This window comes from Panthera pardus, unplaced genomic scaffold, assembly GCF_024362965.1.
Source record: "Panthera pardus isolate Hobbes unplaced genomic scaffold, ASM2436296v1 HiC_scaffold_27, whole genome shotgun sequence".
Lineage (NCBI taxonomy): Eukaryota > Metazoa > Chordata > Mammalia > Carnivora > Felidae > Panthera > Panthera pardus.
In genome coordinates this window covers 25,490,031-25,510,710 of record NW_026526843.1, presented here as the reverse complement: position 1 = coordinate 25,510,710, position 20,680 = coordinate 25,490,031, and the positions used below count along the sequence as shown (strand labels likewise).

At 37.5% G+C, this 20,680-nt stretch overlaps 1 protein-coding gene across 6 annotated transcripts in view; it reads right to left on the bottom strand.

The window, feature by feature from the left end:
* Positions 1–20,680, bottom strand: part of TENM1 (teneurin transmembrane protein 1) — a 781,688-nt gene that overhangs the window by 312,661 nt on the left and 448,347 nt on the right. The gene's annotated exons all lie outside the window — the stretch shown is intronic.

Below are 20,680 nucleotides of genomic sequence, written 5' to 3'. Positions count from 1 at the left end.
GCATTTTTGAAATCTGACTGTCTTAGAAACCAGTATTTTATTTAGAGATTAGCTTTCACAGACATATTTTCAAGCAATATTCTATTATAAAAGTTGTCAAACATACAGCCAACTTGAAAAAATTTTATGGAAACACTCATATACTCACCAACTAGATTCTACAGTAGACATATGACTGTACTAACTTTACCACATATTTCCCCATCTCTCTGTTCCTGTCTTCATCCATCAGTCCATCTTAGTTTTTAAGCATTTCAAACTAAATTGCATACATCAGTATACTTCCCTTCATATATTTCAACTTGCATATTATCTGGAGTTCAATATTTTTTACAGATTTTGAAATATAACATTTATACACGATGAGTTGAACTCTTTTAGATTCCACATATAAGTGGTATCATACCATATTTGTCTTTCTCTGTCTGACTTATCTCACTTAGCATAATGCCCTCGAGGTCCATCCACGAACTCATAAAACCAGAGAACAGAATGGTGGTCACCAGGGCCTGAGAGGTCAGAGAACAGCAGGGATGTTTAAGGGCATAAACTTGCAACTAGTAGATAAATAATTCCTGAAGACATAATGTACAGTAGAGTCATTACAGACGACAATATTGTATTAGAATCATCAACCTTGCTAATAGAGATCTTAATTATCTCCACCACAAAAAAGAAATGATAATGATGTGACGTCACAAAGGTATTAACTAATGCGACAATGGCAATCATACTGTAATATAAATGGATCAAATCAACAGGCTGTACACCTTAAACTTACACAATGTTGTATGTAAATAGATTTCAATAAAAAATGATACATGATGAAATGCACAAATTTTAAGTGTACATTTGCTGAGATTTGACAAATGTAATCTCCTTTGCAACATAAACCCTTATCGAGATACAGAACATTCCCATCACCCCAGGATGTTTCCTTCTGCCTCTCTAAGTAAATCCTTACCCCACTTCCCCCAGACAACCACTACTTAGCATTTTTTCTACATGCATTAGTTTTGCCTGTTCCAGAACTTCGTGCTGCTGTCATGTTTGAATTACTACAGGATGATTATTGACTGCTCATGACTATTGTAATATAGATATTTCATAAACAGTAATGATTTATTGCCATGGAAGGACTTGCCAAAAACAAATACATGGAAGTATGTTTTCGTGCACATATTTTACACGTACTGAGTGCTGTGTGCCATGCATTGTGCTAAATGCTTCTCTCAGTCTTCACTCATAGGAAATAGGCTGCATTATGATCCTCATGGTGCATTTAAGGGCATGGAGGCCAAAAGGGGTTTAAGAAACTTGCCTAGCGGGGCCTGGGTGGCTCAGTCAATTAAGGGGCAGACTTGATTTCGGCTCAGGTCATGGTCTCATGGTCCATGAGTTTGAGCCCAGCATTGTCTCCGTGCTGACAGTGTGGAGCCTGCCTGGGACTCTCTAACTCCCTCTGTCTCTGCCCCACCCCTGCTCACTGTCTCTGTCTTTCTCTCAAAAATAAATAAATAAACTTAAAAAAAAAAAAAAACTTTCCTAAATTCACCTAGTAAGTGAATGACAGAACCAGAATAGGAGCCCAGGTCACTCTGGCTCCAAAGTCCTTAATCTTAACCTCTCTCCTGTGCCACCAGGGGCAGTAAAATGCACTGCTAAGCAAAAGACATTATGGTGCTACATTTTAATGTACTACTACAACACAAAACCCCTCCACAAAATAGAGAGCCAACATCACCTTGTCACATACGACCAAATGCACAAATCATTAAGCCTACATTAAGAATGCTTTCCAATTTCCAGTGTTAAAGAAGAAAAGCATATATGCTTAAAGGAGAAAAGCATATGTTTAAAAGAGAAAACAACTACATAACATGCCAGTTAATGAAAAATCTCCACACTAGAGGATTTTGCTTTAGTATCATGAGGGTAAAGGTTATTTAAAGGGCAGGGTTGCTGAGAATAGAACACATTCACAAGCCTTTCTGGAGGGCGATTTGGGATTATGTGTCAGAAGACTTTAAATATGCCTATTCTTTGCTGAATAATTATGCCTAGAGGAATTTATCCCTAGGAAATTATGTGTCTGACAATTTCTATAACAAGTTGTTTGTTGCAGTTCTATTTGTAATAGCACAAAATAAACACCTAAGTGCTCAATAATTGGTATTTGCTTAAGTAAGCTATTTTACAAACACATAGTAGAATACTATACAACCATCACAAATTGTGCTGTAAAAGAATATTCACTAGGAAAAGTGTTTACAAATATCACCAAGTGAAGAAAGGCAGCTTCAGAACAGTATGGGCAACAAGATACAATTTTTAAAATAAAAAAAATACATGTTCATGGAAAAATAGTAACTTGGGTTACCTTTGGGATAGGAGTATTTTTTTTTTTTAATATATTCTCTGCCTTGAGCTTACATTGCATTTGTAACAAGTATCAAGAAGACGGGAGGTGGGGTGAACGGAAAAAATGCACTGCTTAACACCAACCACACCGTAGTCCGTTCTATTTACATAAACATGATTTGCTGAGCGCCTAGAAAGGCTAGACACCGAGGCACCTTATGTGCAATTTTTTGATTCTCATACGCGTATGAGGTTGATACTATTCTAATCTTACAGATGATGAAACAGACACCAGAAGAGGTTTAGTAGGAATAAAATGGTGGTGATAATAGTAGTTATCATAATAATGATAATAAGAGGTAACTTCATTAAGTGCTTACTTGTGCCAGGCATTGTTCTAAATAATTTATAAACTATTAGATCATTTATTCTTCCCCAAAACCCCATTAAAGGAAATATCTCCATCGACAGATGAGAAAACCAATGAACAGAGAGGTTCAGTTTTCCCTGGTCCCACAGTCAGTAAATGGTGAAGCTGAGTTTCAAACACAAGCAGGCCGGCCCCAAAGCCATGGCTCTTAACCACTACATGACAGTACACTATACTAGGGTTATTCAGTTAGTGGACGTGGTAAGATAAGAACCCACACCTGTTCGGACACAGAAGAAGCATGTGGATAATACTGAATCGAGTCACACTTTTACCGTTTCTCTTGGGACCAATGACAAGCGTGAAAATGCCAGCTACAGAATCACAGAGATGTAAGGAAACTCAGTAATCTTCTAATAGCCCAAAGCCCTGATTTTGCAGTTAGCAAAACTGAGGCCCAGAAAATGAAATGGATTACCTAAAAGTAACATAGGTAGTTAATGGCATAAATGAGCTTGGAATCGGGAACTTTCAAAAGAGAGTGCTATTTCCATCCCCCTATGCTACCTGCTAACCAGTCTTCACCGGGTTACTACCAGGTTCTAATCTCTTGGGTTAACTGATCCAGGCCAAATACAATGTGCTCCGACAGTACTATGTAATACATGTCTATTTTTCTTTATGTCACACGTTCTTAGAGTAAATTTTAAAGACCATCTTAACTATTCTGGATGAATAGGGAAGCATTACAAAGAAGCTACCCTTTAGTTGTTAAGAACATAAAGGAGTTATTGCTGCTTCTCAGGGCACCTAATGTATCCCCAGAATGAAGAAACAGTATATAATAGAAATAAGAATAAATATATTAAAAAAGTGACTCACAGCATTATGCTCCTTCCATTTAATTGTACTTCCTCTTTAATCCCTGAAATGGTCTCCTCCATTTACGAAGAGGTGAACTTCTTCTTTAATGCCTGCTTAGCTCTCCCAGGCTATGTTTTCCCCTTTGGCTATCTAATTTACTAGAGAGCAAGAAGTGTAGCACTTTAGAGACAGCAGAGTGGAGTAACCTCCCCATCTCCTCACCACGACCTGATAGTTACTCTGGAGGTGACAAAATGTCACTTGGATATAACCAATCCTGCACAGCAACATTCTGGTATGTTCCTATGGGGTAAAAGGGAAACCCAGCAGTATGGGGTGTTTTCTTCACAGTGATCGGAGATAAAATCTTCGATCCTTTGCATATTTATGAAGGAGAACAATTGGATTTTAGAGACAATGTAAGTGGCCCCATATGTTGGATATTGATTTGGTTTGGTATATCATTAAGGGGGAGAAGAAAGACAAAGAAAGACAGAGAATTGTTGGCTATTATGATGGCAATTACAAGCAATAATCAATATCCCTGAGCACTGTAATTTCATCGTGACATACACCAAAGGATTTACAAATGCAGTTTCATAAGTAAAATATTACAGCATAATGAATAAATTCAGCAGTCACAGCAGAGCAACACTTACACTAATTCGTATTTGAGTGGAATCCAAATCACAGTCCTCAGTGAGGGTAGATAATAAAATGAGTTCATATACTAAGGTTCCTGTTTTCTTATTAACAAGCTGAGATTAAGATTTCATGCTCAAGGAATCTATACTTTGATGTGCATCATGAAAAACAGCACTGCAAATGCTACGCATTGTCCTAGGCCTTGCAATCCATTGTTGGAAAGTGAAACTACTGCCTAAATGTGTTTTCATAGTCCCCGAAAAAAGTGGGAGCATAAAGACAAATGCACAGTGCTAGACTTCAGCTATGTGCTCATAAAATCAGATCATCTGTCTAAGCACATTGCTTTTCCCTGGGGACCTGAGGATATACTAAAATGTTGCTATCAATTTCATACAATTGGGTTTTTTGCACAGAGCAAATGATAAAAATGCGGTTCAAGAGTTTATGTGTAAGTAGTACTCTCCTTTGCATCTGTTTTAATATTCAAGTTCAAATTTAAAAAGGAAAAGCAAGATATTGCCAAAAGGAAATGGGCATATAAGGAAATTGAAAAAAAAAATATCTTCGAGACTGATGAGACCCAGTGATGGTAAGTGGGAATATAATAAATGCTCCTGTAAGGATTTTAAAATCATCTATAAAAAAGGGGAAAATGTACTCTCTCTTTTTAAACCCCTCATGCTACATAATTCTGAGGGTATCTGTTAGCACTAAATAATGTGATTTAATGTGGCACTTAAAATTCTATAGGAAATAGACAGAAATCTACAGCTTTCTAACAACAGATGCATAAATAACCAATGAAATTTTTTCTTTTACATCTTGTAAACATGCTTATGAGACGAATAGCTAAACCTGTATTCCCTTAGCTATAAGCATTTGACTCATTTTTATACCCAGAAGAAGGAATTCAACTTATTTCCAGTTCGCAGCTGAGGCTGATTTTAAAAAATAAAATAAAAAAGAAGATTGCAATGAAAAAGCCTTGAGTCAAGTTATTATGGCCAAATTACATTCAGATAGAATGGTGGAATTTAGGCATTTCTTATTTTTTAAAAAAATTATTAAATGCATTTTTATTGTGATTAAAAAACCACAAAATATGAAATTTACCATCTTATTTAGTTTTAATTTTAAGTGGACTCCACACCCAACGTGGGGCTTGAACTCAGAACCCTGAGATGAAGAGTTGCATGCTCTACTGACTGAGCCAGTCAGGTGCCCCCATCCTAACTATTTTTAAGGGTATAGTTCGATAGCATTTATTGTTGTGAAACCGATATCTTGCAAATATGAAACTCCATACCCATTAAACAACCTCCTTTCTCCCTTTCCCTCAGCCCCTGGGAACCACCACTTGGCTCTCTCTTTCTATGAATTTGACTAGTTTAGATGCCTGATGTAAGTGGAATCATACACCATTTGTCTTTTTGTGACTGGTTTATTGCACTTAGCATAATGTCCTGAAGGTATCTCACATGTAGCATAGGACAGGGTTTCCTTCCTTTTCAAAAGGCAGGACTCTATTACATGTAAATACAGTACCACATTTTCTTTATCCATTCATCTGTCCACGGACATTTGGGCTGCTTCCACTTCTTGGCTATTGTGGATAATGCTGCTACAAATATGGGTGTGCAAATATCTCTTTGCGATCCTGTTTTCAATTCTTTTGAATATATACCCCCAAAGTGGGATTGCTGGATCATACAATACCTCTCTTTTTAATTTTTTGAGGGACCTCCATATCATTTTACATGGCAGTTGCACCATTTTACAACCCCACCAATGGCACACAGGAGCTCCATTTTCTCTACATCTTTGATAATACTTGTCATTTTCTATTTTTTTTTTTTTTTGATGGTAGTCCCTAATGGGTGTGAGGTGATATCTCATCGTGGTTTTGATTTGCATTCCTCTGATGACTGGTGACGCTGAGTACCTTTTCATAGGCTTATTGACTATTTTTATATAACCTTTGGAGAAATCTCTATTCACACGTATTTATTCTTATGTCCCTAAAAACATTATACATTTTTTTAAAAAAATGTCATGCTGGGTCACAGCCCCATTTTCCTCTCTGACAAGAAAACCCAGTGTTATTTTGCAGAAAAGTGTGTTTACTAGTCAAGATTATCAACCTCAACATATCTAGCTTTTCTTTAGTAGCCCATTCCTCATACTCCTTTTTAGAATAAATACTCCTCCAAAGAGTATTTATCCAAACTCTTCTTGAATCTCAGTGGAATTACCAGCTTGGACAACCTCCTGTGGTAACAAATTGTATTTCCCTACTAACAGCTACATAAAGAAAGATTTCATTTTATTTGCTCAAGGGTTCTTTCTTCCAAACTTTAAGGCCATCCCTGCCCATACATCTGCTCCAAACATTACATACTGTTTATAAAAAAAATTTATCCTCTCTCCATGTTGTCCATAATTTTTAAGTGTTTTTTTTCTTTTTAAAGAGTTTCAGGATACCTATCTAAGCCTTAATTTTTCTAGGCTTAAGCATTAGTCCTACAATTTATCCTTGAACGCAATACTCTATAGTCTAGATTGGTACTATAATTTTGCAAGTGGGGTAGTTAGTAGCTAATGGGAGAGCTCTTTTTAAACTCTTTTTGTGGCTATTATTCCCTCTCTTCTTTTAATTAGAATATCTGCCCTGCCTGTATTGTATATTCCTTGAGAGCAGGGACCAAGCCTTAATTTCTAGGTATGTTGTCTCATACTTCAGAGGTACTCAATGAGCATATATTGATTTGTATGATGCCTTCGCTTCTTCTAAAAGGCACTTGATTCACTGTGCGGAATGAATGAGGCTTGGGAACTCTAAAATAAGTTTCACTTGTGAGCACATATCTCTTGGTTTATTGAATGCAAAAGGACAACTATAAGCTTTCATTTTGTTTTCACATAATCTAAAAGAAACAAGTGAAAGAAATAGTTGATTCATATTTCACCTCTTTTTTGTAAGACATTTGGGTAATGAAAGAATGATTGTTAATAAAAAATATTAACAATTAAAAATAACTGTTTCTAATAATAATGGCAACAGCAACAACATCTATGTGCTAGGCACTCTGCTAAAGTACTTTGTGCTTCTTTCTCACTGAATCCTCACAATAACCCTATAAAGGAAGATGGTACTATCCATATTTCATACTTCAGGCGGCTTAGAATCAGCTATTAAAGTTAAATAAATTTCCCAAGGTCACCCAACTGGTAAGTGACAGAGCTGGGAATCTATTTCAGTTTTGTTGATTACTAGACATAAGCTACATGAGCTTAGGAATGTCTGACTTATTTACTGCTGTATCCTAAGCATCTAGAATGGTGCCTAGCAAACTCCATAGGTGCTCCATAAATATTTTTAAATTCATGCACGAACAATAAAACGCATTTACTTAACCACTGTGCACATAGTAACTCATGATATCACTGATAATGTTAATCATTAAGGTAATAAAATCTTAATTCACATGATCATCTGGCATTTTCCTTTCACAGTGAATATATGTAAGTTTGGCATTCCACTGAAGATGTTTTTATGGAAATATTTGCTTCAACTCTTAAAATTACAGAAATGACAAACTGATATCAGGAAGGTACACCGTGAATTGTCATGTCTCCCTTTTTAGAACATGGGAGACATCAGAACAGCTTTTATGTAATAGTGTATCGGACTTTCCTATATAAATTAAACATTTCTATAACAGGATATTCAGAGATAAGTTGGAACTAGGAGTGCTGGCATATATATATACATATATATATGTATATATATACGTATATATATGTATGTATGTATATATATACATATATATGTATATACATATATACATATATATACACTTATGCTGGAGAAAGAAATTATCACATATTCTATATTTGATCAAGTTGCTTTAGTAGGCCCCAACATAGATTAGAATAAATAATTATCCTCTACTTTATAATAATGCCCTTTGAAGACACTCTCTCATTCTCATTTTCCAAGTTAGATCCATGCTCTATAGATGTAACTTCAATGTAAAAAACTGGTATTGGGGTGCCTGGGTGGCTCAGTCGGTTGAGTGCCCGGCTGTTGGTTTCAGGTCAGGTCACGATCTTGTGGTTTCCTGGGTTTGAGCCCCATGTCTGGCTCTAGGCTGGCAGTGGAAAGCCTGCTTGGGATTCCCTCTGTCCCTCTCCCTCTGCCCCTCCCCTGCTCGTGGCATCTCTCTCTCTCAAAATAAATAACTAAAACTTAAAAAACATTTCTTAGGGACCTCTGGATGGCTCAGTCGCTTAAGCGTCTGACTTCAGCCTAGGTCATGATCTCCCAGTTTGTGAATTCGGGCCATGCATCGACCCGGCTGTCTGCTGTCAGCACAGAGCCCGCTTTGAATCCTCTGTCTGCCTCTCTCTGTCCCTACCCTGCTCGTACATGCTTTCTCTCTCTCTCTCAAAAATAAACATTAAAATAAATTTCTTTAAAAAACAATATTAAAAAATCCTACACCAGTTGAGGTGCAAATATCAACTTACATATTTTCTATGAATGTAAATGTTCTTGTATTAAAAGGCTCAGACCAATACATAAAGATTATTTACCTAGATAAGTAACTGCCAATTTTTCATTTTCTTTATACTGAATAGTACTTTAGGCCCTAAAGTATGGTGTGAAAGCTGTGATCCCTTCAAACTCAAAAAAATTTAGAAAGCTATTGGTGGGTGAGATTTTCAATCCTCTTATGATTGTACATACATCATCTCCAAGAAGGAATAGTGGAATGTCACTTCAGAGTTTTCAGGAGATCATCTCCTAACAGGGACCATTTTAAATGGGAATAAATAGGTGACCTATGCAAAATTTATGAGCACATGTTTAAAATTAAACCAGATCCCAAATTTTCTAGGAATTTAAAAATTTTCTTGATTTTGCAAAGAAATTAAATTATATTTCTCTTTACAAAACCTGAAAGTCCATTCCCAATTTTCCTTACCAGAGCAACCTGTTGGTTTCATAGACTTGGTTTCACTGGCTACTTGGCTTATTTACTTATTTATTTTTTTAGAGGAGTGGGTAGTGGGCAGAGTATTATATACCTTGACTATCTTTTTATTCATCCTCATTTTCTACAGATAGGTATTTTCTTCATTTATTTTATGAGCCAGTTGACATGGCATACATTTCTGTATGATTTGTTTTAATTGAATTGTAATCTATATTAGCAAGGACACCTTATTTTAAAGAAAGAGGGTTTCAAAATAATTACAAAGGAGTACAGTAAGGAGAGATCCTAAGCATTTCCCACTAAGCTCTTCAGGTTGAAAATATAGGTTATCATTCTAATGCACCTTCTGAAGGGTGTTGATCAACATTTGCCTTACATTAGCTTTCACTGATTTGTAAGTCTTACTCATATATGTACATTAAAGGCAAAAATGTGGGGTGCCTGGGTGGCTCAATCGGTTGAGCACCCAACTCTTGATTTCAGCTCAGGTCATGATCTCAAAGTTGTAGGTTTGAGCCCCTCCTCGGGCTCTGTGCTGATGGTGTAGTCTGCTTGGGATTCTCTCTCTCCTTCTCCTTCTGCCCCTAGCCCCTCCAAAAATAAATAAATAAATTCTAAAAAGTTAAAAAAATAAAGGCAAACATGCTTTATAATGCCACAAAATAATATAAGAAATGCCACTCACTAAAATTAACAACTCAGGCAATGACAGATGTTGGTGAGGATGAAGAGAAAGAGGAACCCTTTTGCATTGCTGGTGGGAATGCAAATTGGTGCAGCCACTCTGGTAAACAGTATGGCAATTCCTGAAAAAATTAAAAATAGAACTACCCTAAAACCCAGCAATTGCACTGCTAGGCATTTATCCAAAAGATACAAGAGTGCTGTTTCAAAGGGGCACATGCACCCCAATGTTTTATAGCAGCACTATCGACAATAGCCAAAGTATGGAAAGAGCTCAAATGTCCATCAAGCGATGAATAGATAAAGAAGATGTGATATATATGTGTGTGTATATTTATATATATTTATATATATATATACACAATGAGATATTACTCAGTGATCAAATAGAATCAAATCTTGCCATCTGCAACAACATGGATGGAACTAGAGTGTATTCTGTTAAGCGGAATAAGTCAGTCAGAGAAAGACAAGTATTATATGATTTCACTCATATGTGGAATTTAAGATACAAAACAGATGAACATAAGGGAAGGGAAGCAAAAATAATATAAACACAGAGAGGGAGACAAACCATAAGAGACTCTTAAATACAGAGAACAGACTGAAGGTTGCTGGAGGGGATGTGGGTGGGGCAATGGGCTAAATGGGTGATGGGCATTAAGAAGGGCACTTGTTGGGATGAGCACTGGGTGTTATATGTAAGTGATGAATCACTAAATTCTACTCCTGAAATTATTACACTATATGTTAACTAATTTGGATTTAAATTAAAAAAAAAAAAAAAGAAATGTCACCAAAATCAGTCCTTTAACCTATCCAGTATAACATTTCTCTGAGGGACAAATTGACAAAAGGCATGGCTGTCCTGTGAAATATCAATCTCAAAATCAAAGAAGTAGCCTCAGGCAGAAACTGCTCCTCACCAACATCCATGTTCTCGTTTCCTGGGCACACAGACTACATTTCCCAGTCACCATTTCCATTAGGTATGGTCATATGACTGAGTTCTGACTAAATCGAAGTGTGAGCAAAAGTGCTGTCTGATACTTCCCGTCTTCTCCCCTAAAACCTTCTCACCCAAGGAACCTTCTCCCCAATCTCTTTACTCATCCATTGGCTAAAAGGGCAGACTCAAATATGGAAGGAGCATAATACATTCGTTCTATGGAATGTTGTGAGGTCAGATTAAGAATTTTAAACCACATAAGCATATTATGCTGATCACTGACTCTCAGCACAGAGCCTGGACAGAGCATCCTTACCTACGACTGTCCCAACCCCACTCCGCATTGCTTGCAGTCATAGTTAATTGGAGCAGAATTGGATAGCCAACCTCGGAGACAATCATATTCTCTTCCCCTCTCTCTCCCTCTCTCAGAAACCTAGACACTGAAACCTAGTCATCTAGGGAAGCCAAGATGCAAGGTCATGTTGAGCCAGAGCTGGAGTTACATAATAGTGGAACAGACAAACAAGTCCCATCTAAAATGAAGCCCAACAAGAGAGAATATGTGCAGAAAGAAACAGTGATGAGACATCACACGGCTCTAGAAAGCAAAAGAATAATGGAGACAGTTCCATCTTTCATTAGGCAAAGCTGTACTCAATGCCTTCTTCCTTCCCTGTGAAATTATCCTCTACCATTTTTTAAAAACATCCTTTTTACTTGATTTACTTTTAAGGCATTTCTGTTCCCGTTAACCAAATAATTTCTAAGGCAATAAACAATTTTCCATGTTGGGGGAAAAAAACCCCAGAATTCATATATACAGTACAACCACAACTATTTGCTGTCCCCTTCCACACAAAAACAAAGACAACTAACTCCCACTCCGTATCCCTATTCCACAGAGATCTGATCTAGAAGAAAACATGGAAATCTTAATAGTAACTATCTTTGGGTAGTGGAATTTGTAGTTATTTTTCTTTGTGATTTCCTGTGTTTTTCCTATTTTTGAAATGAAGGTGTACTATTTCATAAGGTCCTTCACGATATAGGTCTCTCCACCTCACTACTGCTATTGTCTCCAATGCCCTCTTAGCTCTGGCCACCCTGTCATGTGTGGTTTCCCTAATGTGCCATTTTCTTTCAGGCTCCTGTGTCCTTGTAAGCTTTTCAGCAAAGAACAATGTCAGGAGAGTTAAGGAATGTCCAAGAGTAGCGTAGATCTAAAGCAAATGTAGGAGAGAGAGAATAGAGTGAACATAGGGAGAATGAAGAGTGTAGAAGAAAAAGGAATATAATCAGAAAGGAAATTTGATTGATAGATGGATAGATAGATAGATAGACAGACAGACAGTACATAGATATGGCTATATATGCAAGGGTAAAGGATCATTTGCTAGTTGCTTGGAAGGTCACTCTGGGTTTCCTTGTCTACATCTGATCCAAATAGTCAGAAGTGATATACTGCTTTTTTCCATCTTTTTGCATTCCTGGGAAACAAACCAATTAAGTATATATACAAACTAGTATACATTCAATGTGTCAAAATATATTCCTCTTGCTTAAGACTCTTACAGAGAAATGCAGGATATGACAAGTTAATTGGGAATAAAATTATGAGGAGTGGCCACCATATGAAAAGGAGACTAACTGGCAGGGGTGGGGAGACCTTAGAGCTAAATGAATTGTTTAGTGGTTGTTTTAGTCTATTTGGGCTGCTATAACACAATCCCATAAGGTGGTTGGCTTATAAACAACAGAAACAGGTTTCTCACAGTCCTGGAAGCTGGAAGTCCAAGATCAGGATGCCAGCATGGAAGGGTTCTGCTGAAGGGTTTCTTCCGTGTTACAGACTGCTACCCAGTCTGCCGTGGGCATCTAATGTGTCTTGCTGTATCTTCATGTGGTGGAAGGGGCTAGGGAGCAATCAGAGGTCTCTTTCATAAGGGCACTAATCCCATTCATGAGAGCTCCACCCTCAGGACCTAAGCACCTCCCAAAGGCCCCACCTAATACCATCATCGTGGGCATTAGGTTTTCAATATATGCATTTGGGGGAGATCCAAACATTCAATTCATAGCAGTGGTTTCCAACACAAATTATGCTTTAAACTGGAGAATTATCTAAACCTACCAACAAAGTCTTCAGAAGAAGGGAATACGAAGAGGGAAGATGGGAAGGGAAAAAACAAACTGCTAGAATCTGAAGAGGGGTTGAGAAAAAGTGAACGGGCAAGGACACAAAAGATTTTGCATCATCATTATTCTCAAAGAGCCTTTCTCAGTTGGGGATGAACTGGCCCACAGGGGACATTTGGCATTGTCTGGAGATGTGTTTGGTAATCATAACCAGGGGGAGGCCACTACTGGCATCTAGTGGGTAGGAGGCTAGCGATGCTGCTAAACACCCTATTATGCATGGGACAGACCCCACAACAACGGATTATCCAGCCTGAAATGCCAATAGTGGTGAGGTTGAGAATCGTTGGCCTAAAACTATTCCTCTGATTGGAGCATGCATTTTTGAAGTATTCAGCCTCCCTCTGGGGGTGGGGGGGGAGGGGAATCTGTCACTCTTTAAAGGCTTCCAGGAAAAGATTTTCTTGCCAGGCACTCACGATCTTATCTTCCTCCCAAGCTCACAGCTGTTCTTCCCTTGGGGCTATTTGCACTTGGGATTGGTCTATTATCCAAACAAATACCCTAACCCTAGGGCCACAGAACACAAACAACTCACCTATAATTACCTCAAACATTTACCCTTGCTAACTAAGCAAGGAAACCTTTGTAGGTATGGAGACTAGAAAACATCTTCTACTTTCAATTTTTTAAATTGCTGTTCAAAGTGTACCTACCTCTCACAAAGTGTCACAGGATATAAATCCAAAATCTGAAATACTGATTAAAACATGCAAAACATACAATCATGATAGCAATTAAAACAACATTAACTCCCTTCAGGTTAGGCTACCTAAGAAACAGTCAAATTCCACTTTGTGCCATGCTCTAAAGCTCAAAAACTATAATCCCACTTGAACACAGGAGAATTTGTAGAAACCAGGCCTTCCTTGCTGGGAAATGTTCTCTCCCTGGTTCCCTGCAGTGTGGATTCAAGAGAGCAAAGAGGAAACCCATTGGCTTGCTTTAATTATTTAGGGGCAGCACAAAGAGATAAACAAGGTCAGGTCAACTTCAAGAATACAATGATTTCATGCACTTCTCTGACTTCTAAATATACATCTCTATTTGGCAAATATAATATTAAACCTAAACTTGCCTTTTCTCTGCATCATCGTCAATGCTCAGAAAAAGTTATCATCATGGATTTACAGGATGCAGTATAGAAATGGGTGGTTGGAACTTTAAACCCAATCCAGGTTGTATTTTTATCTTTGAATAAGAAACAAAATAAAGTTATATTTATTTCTTAATGAGACAGAGAACGAAAAATTGAAAGAAAATACTGAACCATCTGCAGCTTTGCAATATGACCCAAGGCAAGGTAGGCTTCTTTATAAGGTGCTGCCTCTTGAATCTTGTCTCTACGGAGGGTTTTGTTCGAGGGTTTTGTTCTTAAATTCATTCACTCCACAAACTTTGCTTGAGCACCTGTATCGGGTAGAACATGTTCACAAACTAGTCTTGCACTGGCCTAAGATCAGTTTCTTAACTATGCTTGTGTGCCTTTATCAACACCCCCGGACAGACAGGGACGTGTAGATGGTCTTCCTCATTTCCCCTTGGCTACTGGAGATTTTGAAGGAATCATGGCTTAACTTATCACGGCTTCATTTATCTGACTTGTTAGGGGACCTCACCTAGAACCAGTAATCCTGCAATTAATTAGAATCCAACTAACTGGAAAGCTAAACTGAGCAGGATTCTTTCAGTGGAGGAGCAAATGACAAGAAGGCAAGCCACGGAATGATAGAGAAAGTAAAGGCAGAAAGGACATCAAATAAATCATTTAGCTTTATTCCTTTATCGGACTGTTGAGGAAAGTGAGGTTGGAAAGGAAGAAAGAGACACTATCAAGGTCACACGGCTATTTAGTGGCAGAATTGGACTCAGACACAAGATTTCCCATTCTAATTCCAGTGCTTTTACAACTACTCACAAGAGGCCACCCCAAATTTTCAAAGAATATCCTGGGACCACTACACGTTTTGTTCATTTTATAATATTTTCTATACCTGACGGGTTGTACAATAAAAAATCCTGTTCAGAATGGCAACCCTGCCTTACCGTAAGATTTTCAATTATAACAGATTAAATTATGATCATTTGGATTAAAACGGAAAGTAGATTCATAGTTAAGAGTGATTTTCAACAAGAATGGCAATTTTTTAAAAGTTCTATTTAACCTTAAGCTATCCACCAAAACCAATTAAGCAGAACCCCCAGTTTTCTGGGCATTTAGGCTCATCAAGATTTTAATATAAATAGAATAAAACCTAGATTACATCTCCAGGCAGAGGAATTTAACTGAACTATAAATATTCACTGAAAGACAAAAAGGAATAACTTGGGGTTCTTTATATTCCAGAGAAATATTGTTATAGTGCAAAGAATACCAGATTGGTTGCACGGAGACTTGAATTCTAGCTCCGACTCTTGCTCTCCACTGCCACATTGACACATTAGTAAAACTTCCCACAACCTAGTGTCCTTATCTTTAAATTGGGCATAATTTCTGTTAATGTCTACCTTGCCAGGGTTGTGTAGAGTTTAAAAAGAAATAACCAGTAAGGACTTTGATCAAGAAGTTATACATACACACTTACATATGCACATACACCCACACGGGCACACAGACATACGTGCACATGTACACAAGACGTATCTAAAACCTGAGTCTTTTGAAGATGACAAAAAATATTTAGCTGCCAGTGTAGACACACTAACAGGCAAACAGCCATGTTACCATAAAATTATCTAAGTTAAAGATACTATTCAGTACAGTAAATGAAAAATGTGAACGAATAAGACTGCTATAGATTAAAAAAACAATTATTTTAGTCAAAAAGTAGGGGAAATAGCAGATTGTGAATGTTCTCTTCCAGGAGAAAGTCAATTTACTTAGGAGGCTAATATTATGCCACAAAAGGAAAGAATCAATGATATCTGTGTTTTTAGGTTATACTTGATATTTTGATAGTTGAACAGGAAATAATCATAAGTTATCTTTCATAATATCAATGAAAACCCTGTGTGTACATATGTCACTATTAAGTATCTTCATCAGTAAAAGGGGACTGCCTAGTGTTTTGTGTATGCCAGATGGAGACAGGAAGTCTAAATTACAATCTTGGCTGGGCCAATGATAGCTGCTTGCCCGTGGAAATACGACTTAGATTTGAGCCAACTTTAAGTAAGGGTGTGAGGGTATAATGCCACCCTCTAGCATAAGAATAGAAAAGGCAAACTTCTTGCACCTAAGGAATTCATGATTCCCCAAAGGTGGTGACATCATCAGCCCTTGTTGAATCCTGGCAACCTGGGAAGCCTGTACCACTGTGTGGGATCATGCTGTTTTCTTCAGCGTTATGTGACCATTCCTGCAAGTTGCCATATTCTTTACCATCAAGGAAACTTGATCTTTAACTTGGTTGGTTGGTTTCTTTCTGTCAACCACGTCACCAGCCTGGGAACTACTGTGTACCCCTATACCGAATATAGTTTCCCCACCCTCCATCCCACCCACCACTGTTTTTTCCTTCTTCCAATTTATATGGAAGTTTTGCCGTAATTCAGCTTCCTCTCGATCTGCTCTTCCATTTCAGATAGTAGCCTGCCTTCTGTTTCCATTTTCTTACCACTAACCAATTCCTCAAACCCACTGCAGTCTAGCTTCACTCTTACCACTCTGTTGAGATCGACTGCTTCAAAGTCAAAAAGTCTGTAGTCGACAAAATGAAAGGTCTCTCCTCATCCACACTCTAGTGGACTCCTCTGAAGCATTTGAAAATCACGATCACAATCTCCTTGAAATTTTTTGTTGTTTCTTCTCTTCTATTATTATTAATCCTCAATCACCTATGCTGGTTTGTTTTCCTTCATGGACCTAAGATGTTAAGTGTTCTCATGGTTTGGTTTATGGTCTTCTTGCACTAAACTCTGTCTGGGTTTTTCAGTATTTCCTCCTTCATTCATGTAAATTCAATTATTATGTCTACCTATGAAATTCTCCATAATTCACGTGTATCATGTGCTCTGGAATCAGACAGACATGCAATGGAACTAACTCCATTAATTACTAACTAGTGGCCTTGTAGCAGATTGTTCAACTTCTCTAAGCCTCAGTTTAAAAAAATAAAACTTGGCATAAATGTGATAATGACTCGATGCAATGTTTGGCACATAGTAAGCATTTGGTAAGTGGTAGGAGGAAAACTTTTCCTCTCTTTCTTCTTCTCTTGGGACCCAGATTCTTATTTTCAACTATTTATTGAATATTGAGCTTTTCCAATATGGATGCCCCACATAAATGTTTCAATATTTCCCAAACAAAACTCACTGCCTGCTTCTACCAACTACTATTTCTGATTTCAGAAATCTGCTCCATCTGTAATTCCCCACTCAGTTACTCTGTCTGTCCATATACCTTACAAAAATTTTGTTAAACATTATGAGCTAAGCACTGAGGAATCAAAGTAGAAAAAGAAGACATAGTCCTTCACTCAAGTTGCAGCAGGGAATAAAGACAAGTAAATAAAATATTTGGAGTGCAAACACACAATGGAATAAGGACTTCATAGACATACACACAGGATGCTATGAGCCCACAGATAAGGGAAAATTCCATGAAAGGTACTGTGGGGAAGAGAAGGCAGGTAAAAAAAAAAAAAAAAAAAAAAGCTCCGAAGAGGTATCTTTGGCTTCTCTCCCCCTTCTCACATATTACATCTACTAGACCACAAGTCCTGTGATACTATTAGCCTCAATATAATTACATTTTAGGATAAAGGCAATCTCCCCCACTAGAACGTAAGCTCCATAAAGGCAGGGATTTTGTCTGCTTCGTTCTCTGCTGTAGCCCCAGCAACTCGAACACTGGCCGATCCATGGTGGGCACTCAACAAATATTTGCCAAAATTGGTCTAAACTTATTTACACTGGAATTAATTTATCATAGTATTTACATTGAACTGTTTTTCATTTAAACTATTCACATTATACACATGCTTATATCCTCAGATATCACACCAAAAAAGATTAACAGAATGGAGAAGCAGATGTTACTGTTTATTTGCTTATCTGTTCGCCAAAGGGGGCAATTCTTTTTGAGCTTTCCTGTTCTTTAAATGGAATAGTCGGTACCACACTTTCACAATTCTTGCAGAGGCATTTCAAAGACCTCAAGACTTAACCTGATCTTATCTTTTGCTTTTAAAGCTACAAACATTTTTGTGTTGTGGAATTAATAAAGAACCAGCTGGATTCTCCCAAAGGGAGATGTTTAGTAGAATGTCTTTGATACACATGCACGCGCGCGCGCGCACACACACACACACACACACACACACACGCAAACACACACATCTCTGTAGAAATTAAGGAGAATAGTTGACAGGAAAATCATTCTTTGTTACTTCAAATACATTTCATACTTTTAGTAAAATATAACAGACAAGTGTCTATTAACTTGACACGGCAATGAAAATATTTATTATGATTAACTGGATAAGTAACTTTGTAGTCAATGAGGTTTTTAAGAACTAGTTTCTTTCTTAATCACAACCAGATATTTCTATTTTAAATATACAACCCATGATAGGTTAAGTATATATGATGGACGGGACACAAAAAGGGTGGTACAGAGGTTCCTCTAAAATTTAATTTTGGTTTGCTACACTCACATATTTCATCAATCAACTCATTTTTTTAAATTCCCTAAAACATCTGTTTAGATTCACATTTGCATTGCTAAAAAAATCTCCTCCATATTAAGACCAGATTTCATCGCACCTTTGGTGAAATTTCCCTTCCTTAAAAAATGAAACACATTACGTTTGCCTATGGTTTATACTTTGAAATGAAACTGAAAATAGTCAGATCAAAAGCATTTTTAAAAATAACATCACCACCAAAGTGACTAGAGACTGTATCACGATAATCTCCAAAATATTGCTCTTCACTGCCTAAGCACAATCGACTATTATAGATCTATTTTTACTCTGAATTTGTAAAATATATTTTTAAGACTACAGAATTCTCCTTCATGTAAATTTAACATATTCCACATCCATCATTTGGTGTAGGCTGAAAAGCTTGGTTGATTCCTGTTCATCTGTAGTAAACAGGATTTATAGGTCATAGATTAGTTCTACGAAGTCTTTTCCTGTCTTAAAAAGAATCTTTAAATCTGTGGCTGAAGATAGATTTTGCTAACCCCAGTGCTGTTAAAGGATTAAAGCATGAGATATTGTTGGATCTAAGCACTGAATATGTACATTCTGAGCCCTTTTTTTCCTCTAGTCATTATTGAAAGAAAAAACTATGTCTCTAAGTCTATTTTTCCATTGCAAATGTACTAAAGGAAAAAAACCTACTTATGAAAGTTAGGTATATTTTAGCAGTACTATATAACAAAGAAATATAACTACCACTGGAGAACTTACATTTATGGGTTAATATTCACAGAGTATTATTCCATAGATATTTAAATCACTGTCATCACTACTAATGAACGTTGCTTCCTATTTCCCCAAGATAGACACTAGCTCTAGAAGTCTGGTAACAAGCATGGGTCATATAGACTTCATTTCTTGTTCTATTCTTTGCCAACACCTCCCCCACCAATGGCCGTGGCTCTTCCTTTGTAAAAATAACCCTGTTGACTCCACTTAAATGTCACATTGGCCTAAAGCCAGCAAGGGCAGTTAGCCTCATACCAAGCTACAGCCATCTGTCAGAATATGCTAAAAAAAAAAAAAAAATCAATGAAAATAGTTGCTACCCCCTCTTCTGGCCAGCCATGACTCCTCCACACAGTTATGATCTGTCTTTGTGAGTTGAAGTGGTTATGTTAATATCAAATCCAAGTTCTCAAGAGTATTAAATATCACAGAAAAATCTTTAAGACTCATTTTGGTGACTAGATCATGGTTAATGTCCATCATCATCACTGAAGGTTTGTCAAAGTTAAGGTCTAGAGCCAACATTTGGCCAAAAATTCCCCACGGGTAAGAGTATCAAGGGGAGCCCGGGTGGCTTAGTCGGTTAAGCGTTCGACTTCGGCTCAGGTCATGGTGTCGCGGCTTGTGAGTTCAAGCCCCGCGTCGGGCTCTGTGCTGACAGCTCAGAGCCTGGAGCCTCTTCAGATTCTGTGTCTTGCTCTCTCTCTCTCTCTGCCCCTCCCCCGCTCACACTCTGTCTCTCTCTGTCTCTCAAAACTAAATAAACATTAAAAAAATTTTTGAAAAAAAGTATCAAGTGAACTTTGAGTTAGGAGTTTGAATTCAGGGACAGCAAAGAAAGCAAATAAGGCAAACTAAAAATGGCTGTAATTCAATTTCAAAGTAAATCCGGATGAAGAGGTCAAGAAAGCTAAGAGAACTGTCCCAGTTCTCTGCAGGGAATGGGGGATGTCTGAGTTTCTGATAGAAATGAGTACTACTCCAGTTAGCTGTGTGTTAAAGGCAGAGCAATCTACTCACATACAAAGTGTGTGGACAGAATAGAGAGACCAATATAGAAAGAAAAGTGGTAAGTCCAGTTTCTGAGAAGCTAGTAGCAAAAGCCAGGGCCAACAGAATGGAGAAAGGAGGAATGTGATGCAGAGGAAGAACAGAAATAGAGGAG